Consider the following 24,391-nt stretch of genomic DNA (forward strand, 5'->3'; position numbering starts at 1 on the left):
AGGAATAGAATGAGGAATACATGAGGAATAGAATGAGGAATACATGAGTAATAGAATGAGGAATACATGAGGAATAGATGAGGAATAGAATGAGGAATACATGAGTAATAGAATGAGGAATACATGAGGAATAGAATGAGGAATACATGAGTAATAGAATGAGGAATACATGAGGAATAGATGAGTAATAGAATGAGGAATACATGAGTAATAGAATGAGGAATACATGAGGAATAGATGAGGAATAGAATGAGCACTGCATGTGTGAGGATGTGGAGGGGCTCATAAGGAAAAGGTCGGAAGTACAAATGCACTAATCCATTACGCCAAATCTGTATAATCTCTGTTAACGGACCTTTTCAGGGGCTGCCATATCCGCACAAGAAATGAACACAAAGACGCGGGGAGGTTATTTGGTTTAAAATGATTGGAAAGAGGATCAAGTTGAGAGTTAAGGGTCCCGGATCAATATCAGGAGAGAGGATACGTTGGATTATATCCCTTATTTATTCCTCATTTTTTTCTGTAATTTAATTCCTCATTCCTCATTTTATTCATACTTTATTCCTCATGTTATTCCTTATTTATTGCTCATTTATTCCTCATTTTATTCCTCATTTATTCCTTAATTTAATTCCTCATTTTATTCCTCATTTTATTCCTAATTTATTCCTTAATTCAATTCCTCATTTTATTCCTCATTTATTGCTAATTTATTCCTCATTTATTGCTAATTTATTCCTCATTTGTTGCTCATTTATTCCTCATTTGTTGCTCATTTATTCCTCATTTGAAGTGATGCAGCGCTGTTGCTTTCAGTTGAATGACGGCACTTTTAGCCCTTGAGGCCCTTTTTTAATCATAACTCCTCATTCAAAGACAGACAAACATATTTAGACTGGATTCAGATATTAATTAGTGAAATTTAAAAATGGCAACAACCGATAAACACCGCTTTCCCTCTTGAAGCCGCCGCTTATCCGCCGAGGTCTCATTTCTCCGCCTTTTTATGTGTATCTTTACGAAGGATTTAGCCGCGACTCCCTAGGGTGCTAAATCACAGCTGGGCTGCACGGTGGGTGTGCACGGTGTGTACGGTGTGCACGCTCGGTGTGCATGGTGGGTGTGCACGGTGTGTATGGTGGGTGTGCACGGTGTGCACGCTCGGTGTGCACGGTGTGTACGGTGTGCACGCTCGGTGTGCATGGTGGGTGTGCACGGTGTGTATGGTGGGTGTGCACGGTGTGCACGCTCGGTGTGCACGGTGTGTACGGTGTGCACGCTCGGTGTGCATGGTGGGTGTGCACGGTGTGTATGGTGGGTGTGCACGGTGTGTATGGTGGGTGTGCACGGTGTGCATGGTGGGTGTGCACGGTGTGTATGGTGGGTGTGCACGGTGTGCACGCTCGGTGTGCACGGTGTGTACGGTGTGCACGCTCGGTGTGCATGGTGGGTGTGCACGGTGTGTATGGTGGGTGTGCACGGTGTGTACGGTGTGCATGGTGGGTGTGCACGGTGTGTACGGTGAGCATGGTGGGTGTGCACGGTGTGTACGGTGTGCATGGTGGGTGTGCACGGTGTGTATGGTGTGTACAGTGTGCATGGTGGGTGTGCACGGTGTGTACGGTGTGCACGGTGGGTGTGTACGGTGTGTACGGTGTGCATGGTGGGTGTGCACGGTGTGTACGGTGTGCATGGTGGGTGTGCACGGTGTGTATGGTGTGTACGGTGTGCATGGTGGGTGTGTACGGTGTGCATGGTGGGTGTGTACGGTGTGCACGGTGTGCATGGTGGGTGTGCACGGTGTGTATGGTGTGTACGGTGTGCATGGTGGGTGTGCACGGTGTGTATGGTGTGTACGGTGTGCATGGTGGGTGTGCACGGTGTGCACGGTGTGTACGGTGTGCATGGTGGGTGTGCACGGTGTGTATGGTGTGTACGGTGTGCATGGTGGGTGTGTATGGTGTGTACGGTGTGCATGGTGGGTGTGCACGGTGTGTATGGTGTGTACGGTGTGCATGGTGGGTGTGTACGGTGTGCACGGTGTGCATGGTGGGTGTGCACGGTGTGTATGGTGTGTACGGTGTGCATGGTGGGTGTGTACGGTGTGTACGGTGTGCATGGTGGGTGTGCACGGTGGGTGTGCACGGTGGGTGTGCACGGTGGCGTGCACGGTGTGATTCGCCCAACAACCTGCTTCTCTGGCGCCGCCCGAGAGCGCCGACATGCAGCGGTTCGTCTGGCGTGGATGAAATTAGCATAATTTACCGAAGGGCATTCCTATTGGTTCACGGAGGCTTCCTGCTCCCCCTCCTGGAACCGTAACAGATGTTGGCGATTAGCGGATTAGTCAGAAGATTTCATTTCATTTTTAATGAGCGGTAAATCCCTCAACGCGATATATATTTTATGTATTTAAATTATATTTCTACTCTTATCTCCGAATCCTGTTTGTGTGAAGAAAAAAAAGCATTTGAGAGATGAAGCCTCGAGCTTTTAAACTGGTTGACGACTAATAATAATAAATAATATAATAAGATGAGGAATAAGATGAGGAATACACAAGGAATAGAATGAGGAATAAATAAGGAATACACAAGGAATAGAATGAGGAATAAATAAGGAATAGAATGAGGAATAAAATGAGAACTTCCACGCATTGGTAGTTGTCCGGCAAATTAATTTAATAATTTGGCTAATCAATAAGATTAAAATGCCCGGGGTTTCCCACAGAAGGCTCTTCCCGTAATCGGCCTCTTTGTGGCCGTTTCACCACCGCTCCCTCAGATATTTATTATTATTTATTAGCGGTGGTCTTTGCCGGTGAAGGATGCCGCTCGAGGTACAGCTTCCACAGAGCACTTTACATAAGAGCGACGGGCTCATTGACCACACACACACACACAACCACACACACACACACACACACACAACCATGTCCACACAACTACAGACACGCGACCCATCGGCATGGAGCAGCCTGACGTAAGGTATTTTGTAACATGGAGGAACAAATGCTGTACATGTAGACACTTTTGTATTAACACACATACACTAGCATGTCCATATTTTGTCAATCTCACTTACACACACACACACACACACACACACACACACACACTTACACACACACACTTACACACCACCTATTCACAGGCTTGTCAGTTCACCTCCATTTAAAGAAGAGGTAATTGGAAGCTGTTCAATTTCCAGACAAAAGCGAAACCCTTGAGCATAGACCCACCTGAGACTGTTACCCTCTCACCTCGCCTTCCCAATTTGTCTCTGTGCGTGTGTGTGTGTGTGTGTGTGTGTGTGCGTGTGCTTCAGACACACTTCCATTTACAACTCCTCAATCTCACATCCATTACTTGTGAGGAGTTCATGCCGGCCTTTAGGGAGACAAAGACTGTTTTTCTCTCCCCAGACACACACACACACACCTGCACACACACACACCTGCACACACACACACCTGCACACACACACACACACACACACCTGCACACACCGTGACTCAGTAACAGACAGTTGGAATTCAATGCACTAAACAATCCAGGTAGTTCCTTTTGAGTTCAGGTGGTTGTTATTTAAAAGTTTAATAGAAAGTGTCAAGCCATGGAGGAGAATATGAGGCATGAACTGTGCACACTGAAACTGACTGATGTGGTTCCTTTTAACTTCCTAAAATCAAAAATGTTGTCAGTGAAAAGAACGTTCTCGCGGGCGTGTTGGCCGACGCCTTGCGTGCGTGTCGTCGGTTCTGTTTTCACGTTGAAGACGAACACATTAATGACCTCGGCCGGTCGACGTCTCTGTCAGCTTGTCAGGAAGAGAGACGGCTTCCCGACTCGTCTCCTAAACCTCTTACGCTTTCCGTCCCTTTTTATTATTATTATTTATTTTTTATGGTTAAAGCCTTCATGTTCTCTGTGGACGATCATCAGCCCACTGACGCTCGCAGTCGTCTCCGACATGAGCGACGTCGTCTAATCTGAGCCCGTAAGGTGCTTGACAGCCGAGGGGGGGGAGGGGGGGGGGGGGGGGGGGGTTGGGGGGGGGGTTGTCATTTAGTGAAATGTTGGGCATCAGATGGAGCCGGACAGGCCGGTTCTAACGAGGTCCGCCTGGTGGTTTGAGTTTGATTAGAGCTGATGAGGCTTAAAACTTGCATTGCAAAAAAAAAAAAAAAATCCCTTTTAAAGCTTTTTGGATGACAGCAAAAAAAATTTAATCTTGAGATTTTACCTTTTTTTGTTAAGTACGGGGAAATATTAGAATGGGACGATTATTTGTTGCCTGATGAGGCCCAAAAGTGAGATTTTTAACGATGTCGTTCCACATTTTTTGGTAAGTAATCTCTTTTCTTATCTGAGTTTAATGAAACAAAACATGAATGCACTTTATTTTATTTTCTCGGTTAATTATTTTTGTCTCTCGAGGTCAAGAAAAGTCTTTAAACTCCTTATTTTTTTTAAAGTAAAATATTACTATAGAAGAGAAACAAAAGCAGTACATGATCTTATTTGAGGAGCAAACGTTTGGCCCCTCTTTTGTCTGACAAAATGACAAAACATTTAAAATATTAATTAACTCGTGGAGCGACTAATTGTTCCGGCTACAATTCTCATGAATATTTAAAAGAAACGGGGAATACGTTATGAAACCTGAAGTCGGGTAATGACGTTTCCTCCATTTAGGGCCAATAATTAATGAAGATAAGTTGTGCCAGAAGCTGTGAAATGACATCTTCTGGCACATTTAGAGCATGATTCATGAGTCTAGACTCGTGTTTGGATCTTATGGAAGATGGATTTGATCTTTAGAGCAATATATAAAAGTCAAGGTCTGGGTTTCTTCACTGAATTTAACCCCTTTGTGTGTCTGCTGGGGCACTTTATGAGTTTAGTAATAAAGATTACTCATCTATAAACACACTCTGTTAAACTCATTTAAAGGATTGTTTGGCATCCTCTTCAACTTTTTTTATTATATATCATTTCGTCTTTTATGTATACTCATAACATATCACGATGCTATTATTTAGATTTTGGTGTTTATTAATTGTTTTGTTTTGTATTCCTTTTTTAATAATGAATACCAACACGTCTAAAAAAAAATGTGTCGAAGTCTCACAAAAGGCAAACTATAATCTTACTGAGTTGCATGTTTTTTTTGTCACGAAGCAAATGAATAATTGACGTGTTCAGACTCTTTTTTCCAGCTCCTTCTGTTTGTGTTTACGTCAAGGAGTGTTTGTGTTTGTATGAGCGACGAAATGATGCAAAAACAAACCTTTGGGGTAAACAGTCCTTTTACTTTCAGTCAAATTAAAGAAGTGAGGAGATTTAAAAAAGACACACACACACACACACACACACACGTTGTAGCATTGTGTTGTTAATTTCATCTACAGTTCACCTCTGATGAGGTCATTATATGTATATCTACCTTTAGTGTACAAGTACTACTTATTCTACTACTTTCAAGGTAGACTTTCAGGGCCCATCAGTGAAACGTCGGCTTCTGTCTTAAGATATTTGGATATTGTAATATCTTAATATCTATCAAACGTCTCTTTCTGGTTTTGAAGGTTGCGTTTGAAGGTCTGATCTTAATAGACTGTTCTGTTCTATTATGCACCCTTCACCCACTTTTGTTATTTATTATTATTTTTATAGAAAAGCACCAATATAATTGCGTCTCAGTATCAATCGTTAGGTCTTCGGTTCCAAGATTTAGAAATGAGTGCTCATGTGAGCTGTTAGTGGCCAACTGGACATGTTATTGATAATTTCCAGCTGGCCCCTAGTGCATTGATCACTGTCCATCAGCTGTTGTAGATCTGAAATACACTTTTAATGATGTCTTACAACGTGCATTTCTACATATACGTATATATAACACGTCAGCATCCCTTGTTTATGTCCTTCAGATCAATTAAAACCGTTTTTCTGATCTTCAAAGAGGGCTTTAATTGGATTTACTGGCAGGGCCAACGCTGCCTGACCCGTTTGAGATATACCTAATTTTTATTTCATATGTTCGGCAACAATAAAAAAGAAAAGAAAGAAAAGGCACCATATTGAATGCTCTTCACATACGGTCTGCATTGTGCTGCCGTGTGGGCAGGAAGCAGAAGCTGGAGAGCCGACTCGCCACCTCGTCCCACGTCCTCTCGTTGGGCTTCATACCTTTGGCGGATTAAAACGTGTTTTTAAACATTTGTTATTCTTAGCTATTATTAGCTACGGTTTTCTACCTTCGCGACCGCGTGTTTTTAAAAAAAAATGTTCTAACTATTTGGTCACACATCAGATCTTTCTCCTCTCGTATCGACAAAAGGAAACGTCTCTGCATGGTGTGCATGCGCCGTTACCGCGGTACCTGTATTTATAGGTCACGGCTTTGAACTCTGGGATACCGTTAGCTTCACTCGTACACTCGCGTGCTCCGCGGATGCAAAGCACTCTGGCATGCATTGGGTCCGCGGCACGGGGAGTCCCTGGAAACCTCTGTGATCGGTAACGGGCGACTGGAAGAGGGAGGCGGGATGAAAAAAAGTGTCTTGGATCACAACTCCAAACCCACAGCAGCATCCTATGAGGTCCTCTTTAGTCTATTTAGTTGATCTTAAAGAGTGAGTTTCAGGATATTCTACACTTTTCTTTATCGCCCCTCTTTACGAAGGTACACTGCAGGGTATCCGTCTGTGTCGCTGACTTCCATTAATGTCCAGAATGTGATAAACACACAATAATAATAATAAGCTGCATGGCTGCAACCTGTGACTCCTTTGACCAAGACTCTGATTCCCAAGGACTAGACAAATGCATCATAAGTTCAGTAATGGAAATGAAATGCAGGTTTTACTGACAGCTTCAATAGGAACATGATGGTCAGAAAGAATAGAAAGACGGAGTGAATACGTTTATAGATTGTATGTTTTGTGTTGACAAAAAAAATTTAAAAATTGAATAATGCCAGCCTTGTGGCCTATTTTCTATTTTATAGTGAAAGAAAATAGGCCACAAGGCTGGCATTATATATTAAACATGAAACATAAAATCTATAAACATATTCACTGTCTTCCTATACTTTATGACTATCATGTTCCTATTGAAGCTGTTTCTAAAAACAGGTAATGTCAATAATTAAGTAATAATAATTAAAATAAAGCTTTACGTTGGGTCCGAGGAAGTCTATTTACACATTAAAAACATGTCACGCGGCATAAAAAATAGAAGAAGATATTGACAAGAGGAGCATTTAAATTAGAAGTAAAATGAATTCAACTCATAATATTTAGTTGAGGGCGCAGACTTTTGGGTTTGGGACTCGTCCACACACACACACACACACACACACACACACACACACACACACACACACACACACACACACACACACACACACACACACGCTTTGGAAACGATCCTTCTTTCCTCTCGCCCTAATTAGACAAAGATACCGGATCGGCCCGCCGGCGTTTGGACCGGGCCTCGGCCATCTGTGCGCTCGGCGCCGTTGTTCCCGTGCCACGAACTTTTCTGTCGGAGGCCGTGTAATGCGCCATGTGTTCTCATCACACTTTACAGTACGCAGCTTTTAATTACTGACTCGGTACGTTGTCGCCGCCTCTTGAATGGCTCCTTCTGTCATTAGTCAACTTTTAGTACGACATTATTGAATACTTTTATTTGTGTTTTAAAGGGACCAAAATACATATTTTCTTCTGAGCCGTAGTGCTATATATAGAGATGTCTGCCTTCTCTCCAATGTTGGGAGTTTCTACAATAAACTGCTCACGACGAGGTCTCTGGATTGTGTCAAATAACATGGCAAAACCAGCAGAGTGACATATCGTCCCATTAATATCGGAGACAAGGCAATCTCTTTGGTCGATATCTCCAAAACTAAGAAACTAGTTTTGATTAATAGCACTAAAGAGAAGAGGAAATGTTGGGTTAACTGTCCTTTTAAGTTAAATATCTACTGGATATAATACAATCCAGTATATGGGAACTGAATTTAATTAATCAGTTAGTCTATTGAAAGAAAATCCACAACTATTTTGATATTCCATTAATTATTTTGAGTCATTTTTCACACATCAATACCAAAAATCTGCTTTCAGATTGTGAATTTGACCATTTGTTGTTTTTGTTGTTTGTCATCCATGACAGTAAAACTGAATATTTTTAGGGCTTTGGACTTCAGTACTTGGTCACATTAGGCTCCATTTATTTTGTATTCTTTTGTTTGTTTACAAGAAAAAATCCACAGGGCAGATTTAAATTGCAGTCGCACAGGAATACAAAGTCGGAGAACGTTTTGAGCTAACGGGAGTTGGTTAGCGACTTTAGCTTTACGTCTCAAATAAAAGGACATGCTTTGCTTTTATTTGCTCCGTTTTAAAAGCGGAGTAGCCACGAGTCTGATGTATGTTTGTTTATTTATTTTGATCTAGAGTTTTTTTTCCGACTTTTTTCTGAAGACGCATCGCTAATTATTCATCGGGGTCGGATTGTAGCTCTCGGGCATAAAGCCGTCTGGTGGTTGAAAGAGACGACAAGAGGACGGAAAAGGAGGGTACCACGAAGGAAATAGTAACCGCAAAGAAAGTGTATATAATTTATACTCTTCTCTTCTCTTCGGTGTCCTTTGTGACCGTTATCTTGGACCCTTAATGCCGTTTGTATTCTATTTGTCGTTGTAATGCTTGTTTTCACGGCGCCGTTTCTCTCTTGAAAAAGAGGATGCGTTTATCCCGTCGACACGTTTATGGTCGCAGAGCGAGAGAGAGACGCACAATCCAATAAAATACTAAATAAAAGAGTGGATCTGTGTAACTCGTGCCTTCAGCCGGTGGTCTTTACTGGAGAAACAATACGGCGTCTTACACTCCTTAAGACTGATAGGAGGTGAGATGATGGGGTTTGTGTATTGGTGACGTGATAGAAAATGAGTTAATGGTGGTCACAGATAGAAGTCTATTTTAACAAATGAACCACCCTGTTTTCCTTTTTTCATTTTATTGCCGCAAATTATTTAAATGTAATCTCTTTAGGTGGCCTATCAAATCAAAAATACGTTTTGAAACGATTAAACCTGCCTATTACTGTCTTTTTAAGTCACTTGGAAACGACAAACCGTGAACGCAACACCTCTAAAGCTAAGATGAAGAATATTTAAGCAAACAGTCGCCTTATTAGACACAAGAGAAACATTAGCATTAATTTGTAAGTCATGCTTTTGGCTGCTTTGGGAATGCGAGTGCAATATTCGCTCTCTTTCCAGCTCTTTTTTATTTATTTTTTGCTCTCCGCATACTCCTGAGAGAAATATCTGGCTCTTCAGCTACTTAATAGCCACTATATTCACCAGCTAGTCTCTAATCGTTAATTATATTTATTTATTTTTACGCTGAAAACAGCTGCCTGTGTCGATGAGAGCGTAGGGAATCAACCAAAATGTTAAAGTATGTGAGTTTACTAGTTTTAAAAGTAAAAACCAAATGGCTCAAAGTCCTCACATTTGAGAAGACGTAATCATGACATGTTTTGCATTTTTTTTCTTAATAAAGGAAATTATATTTAAAATAGTTGCCAAATAATTCTGTCAATCGAATTGTGATTTTAACCGTAATAGTATGAACTTTTGGGTAGTTTTACTTAGAAACAAAACATAGTATTTTATGAGCTCTTTGTATGATTTGTGTGCAAAAAAAATCTTAATTAGTAAAATAACTACCAAAACTGTCAAATAAATATAGTGCAGAACGTGGCGTGAAAAGAAAAGACTAAAATTTAGCAAAAGTGCCTCCATTTTTTGTAGTCGGATACAATACTTGAGTACATGTTCATGTATTCCTCCAGTGGCTATGAATGCACACCGATATTTAATGTAATTCATCTAATTGTTGCTCAACAGGCATCTGAAATCATTCATTATCATTTCAGACTCAAACAAGAATACATAAATTCATGAAATACAGAATGTTTAAGAGGATTAATGTCTGCTCTCGCAATGGTTAGAGTTGAAATGCTGAATCCATAAGTGATATTGCCTTCGACGTAGCCGCCGCACTCTAGGTACCCTCCTCTCCGACCCCCCTGCTGTGATACTCGGATACGCATCTGATGTCAAGCGGCGATGCAAAGTAATCATCTTCTCACATGGACCCGTCTTGTTGGAGAATATATAACAAATATATACCCAGCGAGTTCAACTGTATTTATTCTTGAAAACTACTGGAATTGTGTTTGATTCAATTAGAAAACCACGTGGCACAAGCACTTTTATTCATGGCCAGTGTGCATTCCAACTATCGCATGCCCAGATTAATACAACTTGACCTCCAGAGAACAACTCTATATTTACTGATATGCAGACGAGCAATTAAATACTTAAACGTCTATTTTTTCTTTCTCTTTTGCCACTGATTTGATCGCCAGAGACCGTCGTTGGATGGGATCTGTGCGGTCGGGACCACGAAATCCCAAAGCCAGATTTTCACTCTGATCAAACTGTCACTTCTGCCAGCGTCTTTTGGCAGAAAAATAGCCGGTTGGATGCAGAATCTGAAATGTGATTAAGCTACTTACAAAAAAAAAAAAAAAGGTGTTAAACTGTTGAGTCAAGAAGCCGTGACGGGTTGGAGAAAAACTCAATTAATTAGTAGTAATACTGTGATTGCTGAAAGGGGATTTATTGTGCACGTCATAATAATACATACAGTATATTATCACAGCATTAAAACTGTATCTCGTCAGGCCTGAATGAAAGAATCAACAATTAAAACGACCCGTGACGATTGATTTTAAAGGAGACATATCATGCTCACTTCCAGGTCCGTACTTGTGTTTTGGGTTTTTAAAAAAAACCGTCTTTGATGTTCAAAAAACAATTTTTTTCTCATACCGTCTGTCTAAATATACTTGTGTTCTCCCTCTGTCTGAAATGTGCTGTTTTAGCGCTGTTTTTAGCACCAATTTAGCCCTGTTTTTTAGCACCGTTTTAGCGCTGGTTCTTAGCGCCGTTTTAGCACAGTTTTTTAGCGCTGTTTAACCGCCATTTTAGCGCTGTTTAGCGCCATTTTTTAGCACCGCTTTACCACCAATTTAGCGCTGTTTTTTAGCATCGTTTTAGCGCTGGTTCTTAGCGCCGTTTTAGCGCTGTTTTTTAGCGCTGTTTAACCGCCATTTTAGCGCTGTTTAGCGTCATTTTTTAGCACCGCTTTACCGCCGTTTTAGCGATGTTTATTAGCGCCATTTTTAGCGCATTTTTTTAGCGCCGTGTATGCACCATTTTAGTGCGCAGATGCAGTGTGTTCACTTTCACAGTATTTATATAGCACCTCAACCTGCTTTATAGGACATGACAATCTCACCTTTTCATTTCATGGGACCTTTTATAGGAATCATTGCCTTTTTATAATATGAACAGCCTTTCCTACTGCTGCTACCTCACAATCATCCCACGGGAGGAAAGAAATATTGTTAGTGGGATAACTTTACAATATCCTATCTCGAGACTATAAACTGTCTTGCATCTGAAAACCCCTCAAACTCATGTATTCTACGTATACTTTTACCATTAAAGGGTTAGAGGCAATGGAAATGTTGTTTTTTGCAGTTACACTGTCTTGCAACACAAATAATTATTATACTTTGTTATTACAAATTTCCCAGGCTGCATTATATAGCTCCCAGAAAACGATAGTTTCACTTCTCAATACGGACAGAGTGATACGATATAATCGGAAACACACGTTTGTTTTTAACCCCAGTAGCTAATTTAATGTGACTCTGTCGGCACCTGCATGTTTTACCCTTTCTAATTCCCCCTTTGCCTTCATTTCCGTCCATCCATCCATCACCTGCGATCGTCATAGCCACGTAGCTTATCGCTTCTCACAGAGCTCGGGCTATGCTAATGTGCCGCTTGTGCTGTCACAAACAGTCTGTGGTCCCTGTTTGCAGGGCTCGGCAGACAAAGAGCGATGCACCCTTTCCCAACCCATGCTCATGTCTGGCATCTGTTATCCTCAGACCTCCGGCTCTGTTTTTTGGGGTTTTTTTTTGTCGTTTGCGGTTACATAACTCCTCCCCGTTTGCAGATGTTTCACTGCTGATTGTTTATGAAGTGATGAAATAGTTCCTGTCGCTGCGGCAATGTTCAAACCGACGACTTGTCCCCCGTAACAGCCTCCTACCTACCGAGCTGAGCTGTGTTTGTCGATACCCCCCCCCCCCCCATTTAAGATCAAGACGTCAAAAAAATGGCTTATGACAAACTATGAATACTGTATAAAGATAACCGGAGGACACAGTGATGTAACAATGTCGCACGATGCATTCTGGCAGCGGTACGTGACAGGCTGGCATTTGAATATCGGCCCCCCAAAACACCTGCGTCAGCAAATGTCTGGCAATACATCACGTTCAAATGCTGCTCCTCACTCATATTTCTTTCATGCAGCTGGCGGACATATTTGACACAACACGTTGCCTCGAAAATGTGGCAATGCATTCACCGAGAAAAGTATTAGTCAGAAGAAAAGTACACCAAACAGTATTAATAATTCATCAAAAACATCAAAGGGAAATAAAGAAGAAGAAACACGAACAGTAAAGTCCCAGATGAACGGACCCCCTCGCACTGTGAATCTGAGCCCGAGACCTGAAGGCTTTGTTGTTGTTGTGTAGCTTGCGGCGCACAAGGTAGAAAGATCAGTTTACCACGAGAGGCGCGCCGGTTTCCATGCGAAAAATCCATGCGAGTGGAGAAATTCCGCCAACCTTATTAGCCTGAATCACGAAGTGGGGTTGCAGCGCTTCAGGACCCCCCGCGGATTCATGGATCCTCGGTATGACTAAGGCTTGGATAACTTTAAATAACTTTTAAAAAGACTTTAACACCTTGATGAAGTTTTTATAGCACACCGAATCCATTCGACTTCCGTTCAACAACAAGAAAACAAGCTGGAACTCCAGTGAGTAAAGTCCGGTGCTCGGATTCCCTCCGAAATGTATTCGGCGAAGCAGATTACGACGGGATGAAAACGTGACACGTTGAAGAGAGCGTCACTCTTCCTCCTCACATGTTGCATCTCAAAACATTTTGGCACCGTTATCCTTTTATTCAAGGTCCTCCGGTCGTTACTAAGCAACCTAAACCGGCGTGCAGCGACGGCGTGGTGATAAAGTGGCGGTACTTTAGCAAGAAGCCTCACTGACTACGAGTTAAAGAAAAGCCAAAACAAAGATGAATAGATTTCCATTTCTCGCTTTTTTTCTACTTTCAGTTTGGCTGAACTTTCAACTGGATGTGGAACGAAAGGTCGAAGTTCAATAAATAAGTTCTAAAAACACAACTTTTCAGACTACACCTTGAATAAAAACCGATTAGCACTTCAGTGGCACTTGAATTGGTCTTACTTATGGTATTACTCATGGTATTACTCATGGTATTACTCATGGTATTACTTATGGTATTACTCATGGTATTACTCATGGTATTACTCATGATATTACTTATGGTATTACTTATGGTATTACTCATGGTATTACTCATGGTATTACTCATAGTATTACTCATGGTGTTACTCATGGTGTTACTCATGGTATTACTCATAGTGTTACTCATGGTATTACTCATAGTGTTACTCATGGTGTTACTCATGGTATTACTCATAGTGTTACTCATGGTATTACTCATAGTGTTACTCATGGTGTTACTCATGGTATTACTTATGTTATTACTCATGGTATTACTGATGGTATTACTCATGGTATTACTCATGTTATTACTCATGGTATTACTCATGGTGTTACTGATGGTGTTACTGATGGCGTTACTTATGGCGTTACTCATGGCATTACTTATGGTATACTCATGGTATTACTTATGGTATACTCATGGTATTACTTATGGTATTACTTATGGTATTACTCATGGTATTACTCATGGTATTACTTATGGTATTACTCATGGTATTACTCATGGTGTTACTGATGGCGTTACTTATGGCGTTACTCATGGCATTACTTATGGTATTACTCATGGTATTACTGATGGTATTACTAATGGTATTACTTATGGTGTTACTCATGGTATTACGTATGGTATTACTCATGGTATTACTGATGGTATTACTCATGGTATTACTGATGGTATTACTCATGGTATTACTTATGGTGTTACTTATGGTATACTCATGGTATTACTCATGGTATTACTGATGGTATTACTCATGGTATTACTAATGGTATTACTAATGGTATTACTTCACAATTGTGAGGGCAGTAACCGTTTTTATTTATTTGTCACGCTTCTGGTAGCGACCGATCCGGGCCTCCGCTACCCGCTCTCCCTCCTCTCCAGCTACTCCTGTTCTTATATGGAACACAGAACATAATTGATCCCAGGTGAGGCTCATTTACACATCATGACGCTGTTCCCTGAACCACACCCCCGCTCCACCCACTCTGCAGCTGAGCCTAGCCACACCCCGCTGCCACATCCACCATGTTTGTTCGTCTGTTCGGATGATTGACATCACGCTGCAGTCTCTCTGGTTTCCTCAGGAGGGAAAGATACGGAGAACAAAGACAGCAGGAGATCAGTTTACTGTGCTGACGACCAGTAGTCTCTCGCTCTTTCTCTCTCTCTCTCTCTCTCTCTCTCTCTCTCTCTCTCTCTCTCTCTCTCTCTCTCTCTCTCTCTCTCTCTCTCTCTCTCTCATGGCTGGGTATGAAAGAGCATGTTGAACAGTGAGAACAGGACAGCTGCTGATGAAGAGGAAACAAAAGAAGCCTTCTGTCCTTCTTCTCTCTTCATCCTCCTCTCCCCTGCCCTCCCTTTCCTGACCATTCATCTCTCTCTCTCTCTTCTCTCTCTCTCTCTCTCTCTCTCTCTCTCAGTACATCTCTCTCTCCCACTTTCCTCAGCTTTGTATTTCTCCTTTGTTGGCCTCCTCCTCCTCCTGCAGTTACATCAGTTAAATCAGCTTGTGTGTGTGTGTGTGGTGTGTGTGTGTGTGTGCGTTGTGTGTGGGTGTGTGTGTGTGGTGTGTGTGTGTGTGTGTGTGTGCGTTGTGTGTGGGTGTGTGTGTGTGTGTGTGTGTGTGTGTGGTGTGCGTGGGCAGTGTGTGGGCAGTGTGTCACTTGGTGAATGTGCCTCTGAATGTGGGTTTACACCAAACCGATGTTTCAAAGAGAATAAGTGGACTAGACTCTTAAATAAGCTCTGCGTGCCCAGCGTAACTAGCCAATATCATCACTGCTAAATAATAACAAGATCTATTTTCTTACTTTTTAATGGGATATATAACTCTCTCCCTGTTATTCCTGCAGGTGCATTAATTATCTCTCCATTGCTGTGTTTCTGCGTCCTCTCGGATCGCCGGACGCGGTTTCAATTTAGTATTTTTTCTTCTGTTGGATTCTGTGAATATTGTTGTTGTTTTGAAGTGAAAAGAGCTCATTTGTTTTCAAGGCTTAAGATATATTGTTATTGAGCGGCGTGTGTGTGTGTGTATAATTGAATTGGTTAAGGTGTGTGTTCTCTCAAAGTCCTACAGATAAAAATCCTCATCATCAGCTGCAGATCACACGTGTGTGTGTGTGTGTGTGTGTGTGTGTGTGTGTATAAACTCTAAAGTCCACTTTCTTTCTCCTGTCAAGTTTTGGAATAGAAAAGGTTCTTAAAAAATTAATTGATGTATTTTTTTCCTTTTACATTTTTACAGTATTGTTTGAATATAAAAATGCAGAAACGCACATAAAAAATAAAATCAAAATAGAAACAAGACCTCAAATGTGCTGTCGGGGTCAAACTCAACCAGCTTTTAACTGCGGCGGCTGAGTGCTGATTTAAAGTACAGCTCAAAGCATGAATCATTAACGTGTGCAGGTCGCTGAATAAGAGATTCAGAAGACCTTTTTTTGGGGGGGGGGAGTCGTGTTTATGGACGGAGAGAGGGGAACGTGAGCGACCTCGGGTGTGTGGAAGTCCAGACTGGAGAGACTGAGGCTCTCTAACCGCCGGCTTCCCGTCTCTCCTCGGGGTGCTTCTCCGCGTCGTCCTCTGCGTCGCCTGCAGCTCCGCTTAATAACATTTTCTTTTGGGACTAGTTGGGACTTTAATGATTCACATAAACTCATTAGCCTTTTTCATTTGTTTCATCCCCATTATGAAGGAACACTTATTACTTGTTATGTTCATCAGTCCGTGTTTATTACTCTGGGCACACTGACTGTAGTCTGATTTTTCACAGTGAAAATACAACTTTTAATGCATGTATTTTCACTGTGAAAAAAATCTGATTGGACATATTTTGTTATTGCTTGGTAATTAAAAAAATTTGCATTTATTAAATATCTATTGTATTTCATCTAGCGTGGCTTAGATTCTCCCTCGTTTGTGAGTTGCTTTGGAGAAAAGCGTCTTCCAAAGTTAATACGTGTAGACGTGACTGAACTGCGGAACAGATTTCCTTTTTAAAAAGAAGAAGAAACATAGCCATCAGCTGTACATCACCATTATTTTTGCAGCTGTAGAGTCGTAAATCTGTAAGCTTCGTTCCCATTTAGTATCTAGAAGGGTAAATATAATGATCCATATCCGTAAATATGGATTAATAACGGGCACGGTCAGGATCTCACGTCTCCACGTCCCACATAGCCGAAGCATCGCGCTAGCAGAGGAGCAGCGTTGCGTTTTGCTTTCAGGCACATTATTGATTATAGATCACACATCACTAGAGCTGAAGAACAGAAGAAAAAAGACCTGAAGCATTCTCTTTTGGGGCGTTATGCCCTGTAAGACGGCTGGATTGATTCCAACAGGAGTGTTCAGATGTGCTTGAGCATGATGTTGGTGTGACATCACCCCGACTTGGGCTGAGCTACACATTAATATTACATCGATACTGCGATTTGAGGCTTGAGAGGATGAGGTTTCAGATTTTGGATGGATATCGTCATATATGGCGTGTTGTCTTTTTCCTGGTTATTAAAGCGGCTTTCCAGTAAAGTGATGTCATTTTCTGTTCTAGCTCTTCTGAGCAAAAATAAATCCCTTTTTGGTAAATATGTTGTAAAAGCACCGATAGTCAAGCCTACAATATCAACTCGATAACGTGGCTTTTTCCAAAAACTTTGCTATTAGAGCTCACGATGCTACTTGTATGCTTCCTACACACTATATCGTATATCGTACTGATACAAAATATATAATCAACACTACGGTTGAAATCATCATTTATTTTTCCATTTCTGGTGTTTTCCGTGAAAATTAATCCGTGACTCTTTTTTTTTGTTGTGATGCCTGACTTTTGATTCATTGAGGTGTTTCTGCTACAGTAGCTGCGAGTTTCTGACACAGGTAGTGGATGACTTGTTTCTTTACTCGTTTCCCCAAATTGAGTTAAAGTAAGTGACGAAAAAAAAGAAATGGTCCAGGGTTGAGAAACACTGAAACCGTTGTGTTTATATTGTAGTTGCAAGGCTCTCAAAGGAAAACATGTCGCCTGCACTTTACCTTCACAGTCATTAAGTCATTTTGCACTCATTATAATTGCCGTGGGAGTGTAAAATCATTAAACAATGAGCCACTATGAAACCACTTTTAGAGGGAACATTTCACTGATGATTTAATGAAGGGATACATTCAATTTAGGGATTTAGCTACATTTTTAATGAACATTCCATTAGTTTTTGATACATAAATTATTTTTATTTTTCCCTCAGTTCATCTTCATTCAAAGTCCAAGTCTCCTCTGTCTCTTTGTGTGTGTTTATCCATCCCTTTATATCTTTTTTTCTTATGTTTTAATATGACTTACGGCTTGGCTTTTAACAAGATTCAAAATTAAAAACACTCTTGATTATTGCGTCCCTTCAATGGCACTGAACTAAAAGCTCTTCCCAGATTCCGGTTTCCCAGTCGCTCCTCTATTCCTCTTCCATTTGATCTTATTTCCATCAGCACTTTAACTTAAATTGTGTTTGTGTCCCTATTTGTCCATCTTCATTTGTCCACCTAAGGCATGGCTGCTTTGAATTGATTTGGTTTCTTTCAAGACGTCAGGTGTACCGCGGCGTGCGTCTGAAGCCTGTGTGTGTGTGTGTGTGTGTGTGTGTGTGTGTGTGTGTGTGTGTTTAGCATTTCAGAGCAGTCAGACGTATTTGGATAGCCTTTTAATGGTGACGGACGGAAGAAAGAAAATCCCAGGGAGAAAAGAAATAAAAGAGATTAAAGTAGAGTGAGATCAAGACGGACGTGAGCAAGAGGGATATTGATGCACTGACACTGCGTCGTCCACATCCATCTGGTAGCCGTCGTCACATTTTTATATCCGATTTGCCTTTTTATGAGGTGAAATAACTGCATTTTTGTGCCTCCAAAATCAGCCTGAAAACAGCTCTTTTCTCCTGTGGCTGTATTTTGAAATATGTTTTAAAATTCTCTCTGGAATAAATACGTGCTGGTGTGACAAACAGGCTATACTATACAAATGTTAGATGTTATCGAGCTCACATTGTGCACGCTTTCAGTTCAGTACAAAGTCACAAAACATTCAACACCCCTTTTGGTCTGAGCCAAAAATGCAAAGAAAAAGTTGTCAAAGAGCTTAAAAAGCATTGATGCGGCGTTGACAAATATGACAGCTACGTTAGCTTAAAAAAATAGTGATATGGCATGCAGTACAGAACTGTATGAGAAAAGAATTACACCCGCAGACCCTCCAGCTCAATCCCTGTCACCTGGAGGAGCGGTTAGCTAACGCAAACCCCAGCGGCAGAGCAGCCGTCTGTCGTCTCCTTGTTGCGAGCAGCAGCGACTCAGTCTCACGTTAGCAAGGAAACACGATGGAATTAGCAAGCTAATGTTAGCCCGCCAACAAGCCATTTCCAAATGAGGAGAATTAAACAACTCAATGCCTCGTCTAGTCACTCGTGTCACCGCGCGGGAAAACCACATTGCTAACGAAAGATAATCAGTCGTTAACGCGGATTCACCAGATGTTGTAATGTGCTTAAAAAAAAGTGCTAAAAAAAAATTAAACGATAGATGGCGTAGGGAGAGAGGCGAGGAGGCCGCTGTGATTCATGTTTTTTTTTCTTTAATTCATGACGTAATCCCGACCGGTCGAGTCTTGTGAGATTAGCTCGGTTTTAAGATGCTGCTTTTTCTTATAAAATAAAATACAGATTTGAATACATTTTTGGAAGAAATGTCAATATTACCACCAGCGGTTGATGCAGTTGCTCTTTTACATTGCCTCACTTTTACTTGTTAATCTCTTAAAATGTGAATTTTAAACCAACGATGAATATATTTCGCAGTGTTATTTTGAGCTGAATTGTCCTGGAAGCATGAAAAGTCGAGTCCACATCGCAGCCTGAACCCGGCCGGCACCACATTTCATGTCCGACCACGCCGAGCCACACTGTTCTCTGGCAGCATCGTGACCTTGGAGTCTCTACAGCTCATTCACGATACTGATTCTTCCGAGAATAGCGTTTGTAACGTGTGTGTGTGTGTGTGTGTGTGTGTGTGTGTGTGTGTGTGTGTGTGTGTGTGTGTGTGTGTGTGTGTGTGTGCGTGCGTGCGTCTGTGTTTTTTAGCATATTTGCCAACTACCACATCATTGTGCCAGCTGGACAGTGGCAGTGAGACCTGTAGCTCTACCGCCAAAAACACACACACACACACACACACACACACACACACACATGCTGGCATGCTGGTGCCGTCTCCACTGCCAGTCATGCAGATTTGATATCATGTAATAGGGAGAACAGTCCAAAATCATGCCAAAAACAGCATCTAGGGAAAATACAGGCCCGTGTGCTCCGTAGAGCCAGCGCACAGCGCGGCTTTACTGTGGCATGCTGTCCCTAGATTACTTGGAATAGATTAATTCCAGATTAGTAGGATGATGATAATCAAGGATTTGGTTTGCATAATTGGCAGCTGAACAGCAGTCAATGTGATTAAAAAAAACAAAAACACAATGCTTGTTTCTGCTTCTTCTATTCCTGTGATTGAGGAAGTTTTTTTTCTGGATTTTAGTTTGTGAATTGGAATGGAAAGCTTTATTATTTGCATTGTTGCTGTTGGGTAAATCGTGTAGTAAAATATTCCATATTAACGCAATATTTACAATATCGAAAAAACGTGCAATACATTTGCAGAAATGTATGTATTTTACCCTCGTACGGTAACAGGAAATGTTCAACTTCTAATGCTAATTCACCTTTAAAGTAACCGAACAACTGAGATGAAGAGGCTGAAATAAGTCGGTACCGCCTTTTTGATTTATCCTGGAAACAAACGCGTCACGTAAACTATTATCACATAATATTCATAGCATTATTTTTATAAAAATAGTGTTATATTCCACTGTTTCTCCAGCGAATGCATTTCTCTCTCTCTCTCTCTGGGTCCTTTTTTATTCTCCCACTGCCGTCCTTCTATCTCCAAAATAGTATCCTCCCTCTTTCCTTCCTTTTTTATTTACTCCTCGTGTCGTCTTTGTCTTCCCGTTTTCTTTCTCACGCCCGGTTCCTCGTGCCAGGATGCGATGGCGTCCTCCATCTGTTTCATGCCCCCCCCCCCCCTCAGACTTCCAACTTCCTCCGCCTCAGAACACAAACACATACTGTGCGCGTGGGTTCGAGTGTTGTTGTGTGTTTCTTTGCCTCGCCCGTTTTTTTGGGGGGGTAATGATCCACGACCATGAAGAGAACATGAAGTACCGCTTCAGAACCGGCTCCGTCTCCAGACTCGATTTACTCGTAACTGAAGTGTTCTACTTTCATCAGCTGGAAATCTCCCACTCATTGATAACGTTTAGGGCTCGTTTGTGAACACCAGAACACACGATACACTCTGTGTGTGTGTGTGTGTGTGTGTGTGAACAAAATATACATTTATTTTATTTATTCACCGTGAAGAATCTATAAGACCGCAAGAAGTTGGGAACGCCTCAGCTTCATTGGCCCGGTTCCAACCACCCATCCTCCGTGTTTCCTGACATAGAAAACACTTCAGGCTCCTCAGTAAATTTGATCAAATTGTAGTTTTGTTTCACGGCTATATTTTACGGTCTATTTTTTATTTTTTTAAATAAGTCTTTTTTGCGCAGCAGTTTAGTCTCTCAGCGCTGCGGGGAACCCGTCGGTTTCAGCCTCGTGTTGCCGCAAAGGAGAAAAGCAGGAATCGAGTTTATGTTCCAAAAGTGAATTGATTGAAACTTCTGAATAAATCATGTTTTCACAAAACAGAATTTGTGCAGTTGGTTTCAATTTGGCGTCAGCAGCACATGCATCAGAATTTTAAAAAAAACGTTGTTTCTTACTTTGGGAGTCGGGGTTGATTCATCTTCACGCGCAGCCAAAACATTTTATTATGCATAAAAGAAAGGAATTCATTCTTTTAATTTTAACTCTATTCTCTCTTATTTGGTATCTCTTGACTTGTGGGATGTGTGTGTGTGTGTGTTGTGTGTGTGTGTGTGTGCAATAGTCGTGTCTCTTGTTACATTTTTGTAAGGGTGAAAGAAAATATCGACACTTGTTATCATATCGTTTTGTGATGCTGTATTGATTCTCTATTGATTTTTAATTGATAGTTTACATACAGACAGTAGTTAATATTGTGTTGAGACCCTGATAGCTGTGCTGTCATCAATCCAAAAGTATTGATGTTGGACACACACACACACACACACACACACACACACACACACACACACACACACACACCGGGATCTATACATAGATATATACTCACACAAACAGATGACTGGATGTTTGGGACCGGTCTGTCCAGGAGGGGGGGAGGACCGGTCTCTCCAGGAGGGGGGGCGAGGACCGGTCTCTTCATGAGGGGGGAGGGGGAGTAGGGAGGACCGGTCTCTCCAGGAGGGGGGAGTAGGGAGGAGCGGTCTCTCCAGGAGGGGGGGGGGGGGGGACCGGTCTCTCCAGGAGGGGGGGGAGGACCGGTCTCTCCAGGAGGGGGGAGGGGGAGTAGGGAGGACCGGTCTCTCCAGGAGGGGGGAGTAGGGAGGAGCGGTCTCTCCAGGAGGGGGGGGAGGACCGGTCTCTCCAGGAGGGGGGAGGGGGAGTAGGGAGGACCGGTCTCTCCAGGAGGGGGGGGCGAGGAGCGGTCTCTCCAGGAGGGGGGGAGGACCGGTCTCTCCAGGAGGGGGGAGGGGGAGTAGGGAGGACCGGTCTCTCCAGGAGGGGGGGGGAGGACCGGTCTCTCCAGGAGGGGGGGGGAGCCGGCCTGTCGTGTCACTTCCTGTGGTCAGATGGTCAGAACCGTGAGACTCGTTAAGGACCCGGCGGTGCCGCGGCGGTCGGACTTTAGAGGGTGAATAAAGTTTGTTCCGTTCACTTTATTTCTCTTTTTCTTCAGATTTTAAATCACAAACGCGATGTTTTGTTGCCGTGGATTTGGCATCGGCTTCCTGAAGATGAAATATTTGATTGCAATCGCTGAGCAAAGACATGTGTTTCAAAGTGTCTGTTATGTTCTGCAGAGCATCGTTTTAGACGGTAAATACAGTGTTCAGCACGATGCTTCGTTCCACCTTAACCACAGTGGGACCACGTAGTGACAAATCAATTTGAAAGCCGTTTTAAATTCTCTAAAAAGCGGACTCCACCCACCTGGCGCTTGCGTTACCCACAATGCAACTTAACCGTCAGCTGTCGGGTCAAAGATTTGAATGAAGTTTTCTGCAGATTGTTCTGCACCTCCGAATCCAAAACGGACTAAACAGATGTGCATCTATTCAAAAGGCACCTGAGGGTTGTGGGACCCAATCCAACCGACCCGGATACAGAGAGAACATCAACAGAGGCAGCGTGAAGCTCCACCTCTTCCCAGTCGGTCTCACCGGGACAAAAACCAACCGGAATAAATCCTCCTGCAGCGATACAGTAGACACACAGACTCCATTCACGACACCGATTAGACTGCCCTGCTTTCTGCTTGTTTGGGGGTCTCAGACCAGGGACCAGGTGGACCAGTTAAAACCTCCACACATGGATCCCATTTTCAGAACCACTGGTTCTTTTTTTTAATATTTCAGTGATCTTTTAGCTTTGATATATGAACGATGGGGAGAGAGAGGGGCAGAACACATCAAACAATCTCAGACGGGAAGAAAGCGTTCGGTGGATGGATGCAGCAAGACTGTGTGTGTGTGTGTGTGTGTGTGTGTGTGTGTGTGTGTGCTTACAGTGCTTACAGCCTCAGGTCTGCTCTGTGTATTGTGTTGGTACATTAGCCACTAACCTAATTGCTGAGAGATTTTGTCCATTATTAGTGTGTGTGTGTGTGTGTGTGTGTGTGTGTGTGTGTGTGTGTGTGTGTGTGTGTGAGAGTATATTTGCAGACAAAGCAGGGATGTATCCCCCAAAGTGCAGCGGGTGTCCCAGATAGAGTGATCATGCAGCGTGATTAGAATGTATTACTGTAATATCACCACATAGATAAGCATGAGATATGTATTGTGTGTGTGTGTGTGTGTGCGTGTGTGTGCGTGCGTGCATGTGAGATAATTGCACAGCTATCAACCTACCGCACTTTAGAGCTCTCGTTTATCACTTCGCCCTTCACCAACATAATCATAAAACCCACATTCTCCCTTTCTTTCTTGCATGTCTCTCTTTAGACACACACACACACACACACACACACACACACACACACACTAACACACTTTGTATTATTCATGTCTTCTGTGTCTGAGTAATGTAAGGATGTCGTCAGTGTTTAGGTTAAAAGCTTCTTCCACTCTGACCTCTTGAACCGCCGTCTTTTTCGACTCACAACAACAACAACAACAACAACAACAACAACAACAACAACAACACACATGCGAGGAGGCGGCGAGACCGGAGCTCATCGTAACGAGAAGTTCAAAACCGGTTGTCAAAACGGCGGCGTGCGGCTGAGGTCAAGAGGTCAAGAAGCTCCTAGTACATTTCACGTGTCATTTCTTTATGATCTTTAAACTGCAAAAGCTCGCTCGTACATTTTAACGATTTGAAAGCCGACTCTTCTTCTTTTCTTTTTTCAAATTAGTCTTGAGCCCCGCGATCACGTGCACGTGCACGTCATTTGATCCGTCGGCACTCAAAAGGAACGACGAATAGATGTGCAGGGATGAAACACGGTGGCCGTGGCTTCATCACGGAGCGGCGTAATTACCTTCAAAGTCTTTTATTTTGTAGGAAGACATGTTCCTCAAAGCCTGCGCATCTTATTATTGCTGCATTATGCAGATTGTGTCTCCACACGTTGCTTTGAAGCTGAACGCTCGCTCGCTCCCCACGTCCCTCGTTCCCTCTCTCGCTTTCTTCCT

General features: G+C 42.4%; 1 protein-coding gene across 1 annotated transcript in view; it reads left to right on the forward strand.

The window, feature by feature from the left end:
* b4galt2 (UDP-Gal:betaGlcNAc beta 1,4- galactosyltransferase, polypeptide 2) overlaps positions 1-24,391 on the forward strand; it is a 109,989-nt gene that overhangs the window by 15,207 nt on the left and 70,391 nt on the right. The window lies entirely within an intron of this gene.

Source organism: Cyclopterus lumpus, chromosome 17 (genome assembly GCF_009769545.1).
Source record: "Cyclopterus lumpus isolate fCycLum1 chromosome 17, fCycLum1.pri, whole genome shotgun sequence".
In the NCBI taxonomy this organism is placed as follows: domain Eukaryota; kingdom Metazoa; phylum Chordata; class Actinopteri; order Perciformes; family Cyclopteridae; genus Cyclopterus; species Cyclopterus lumpus.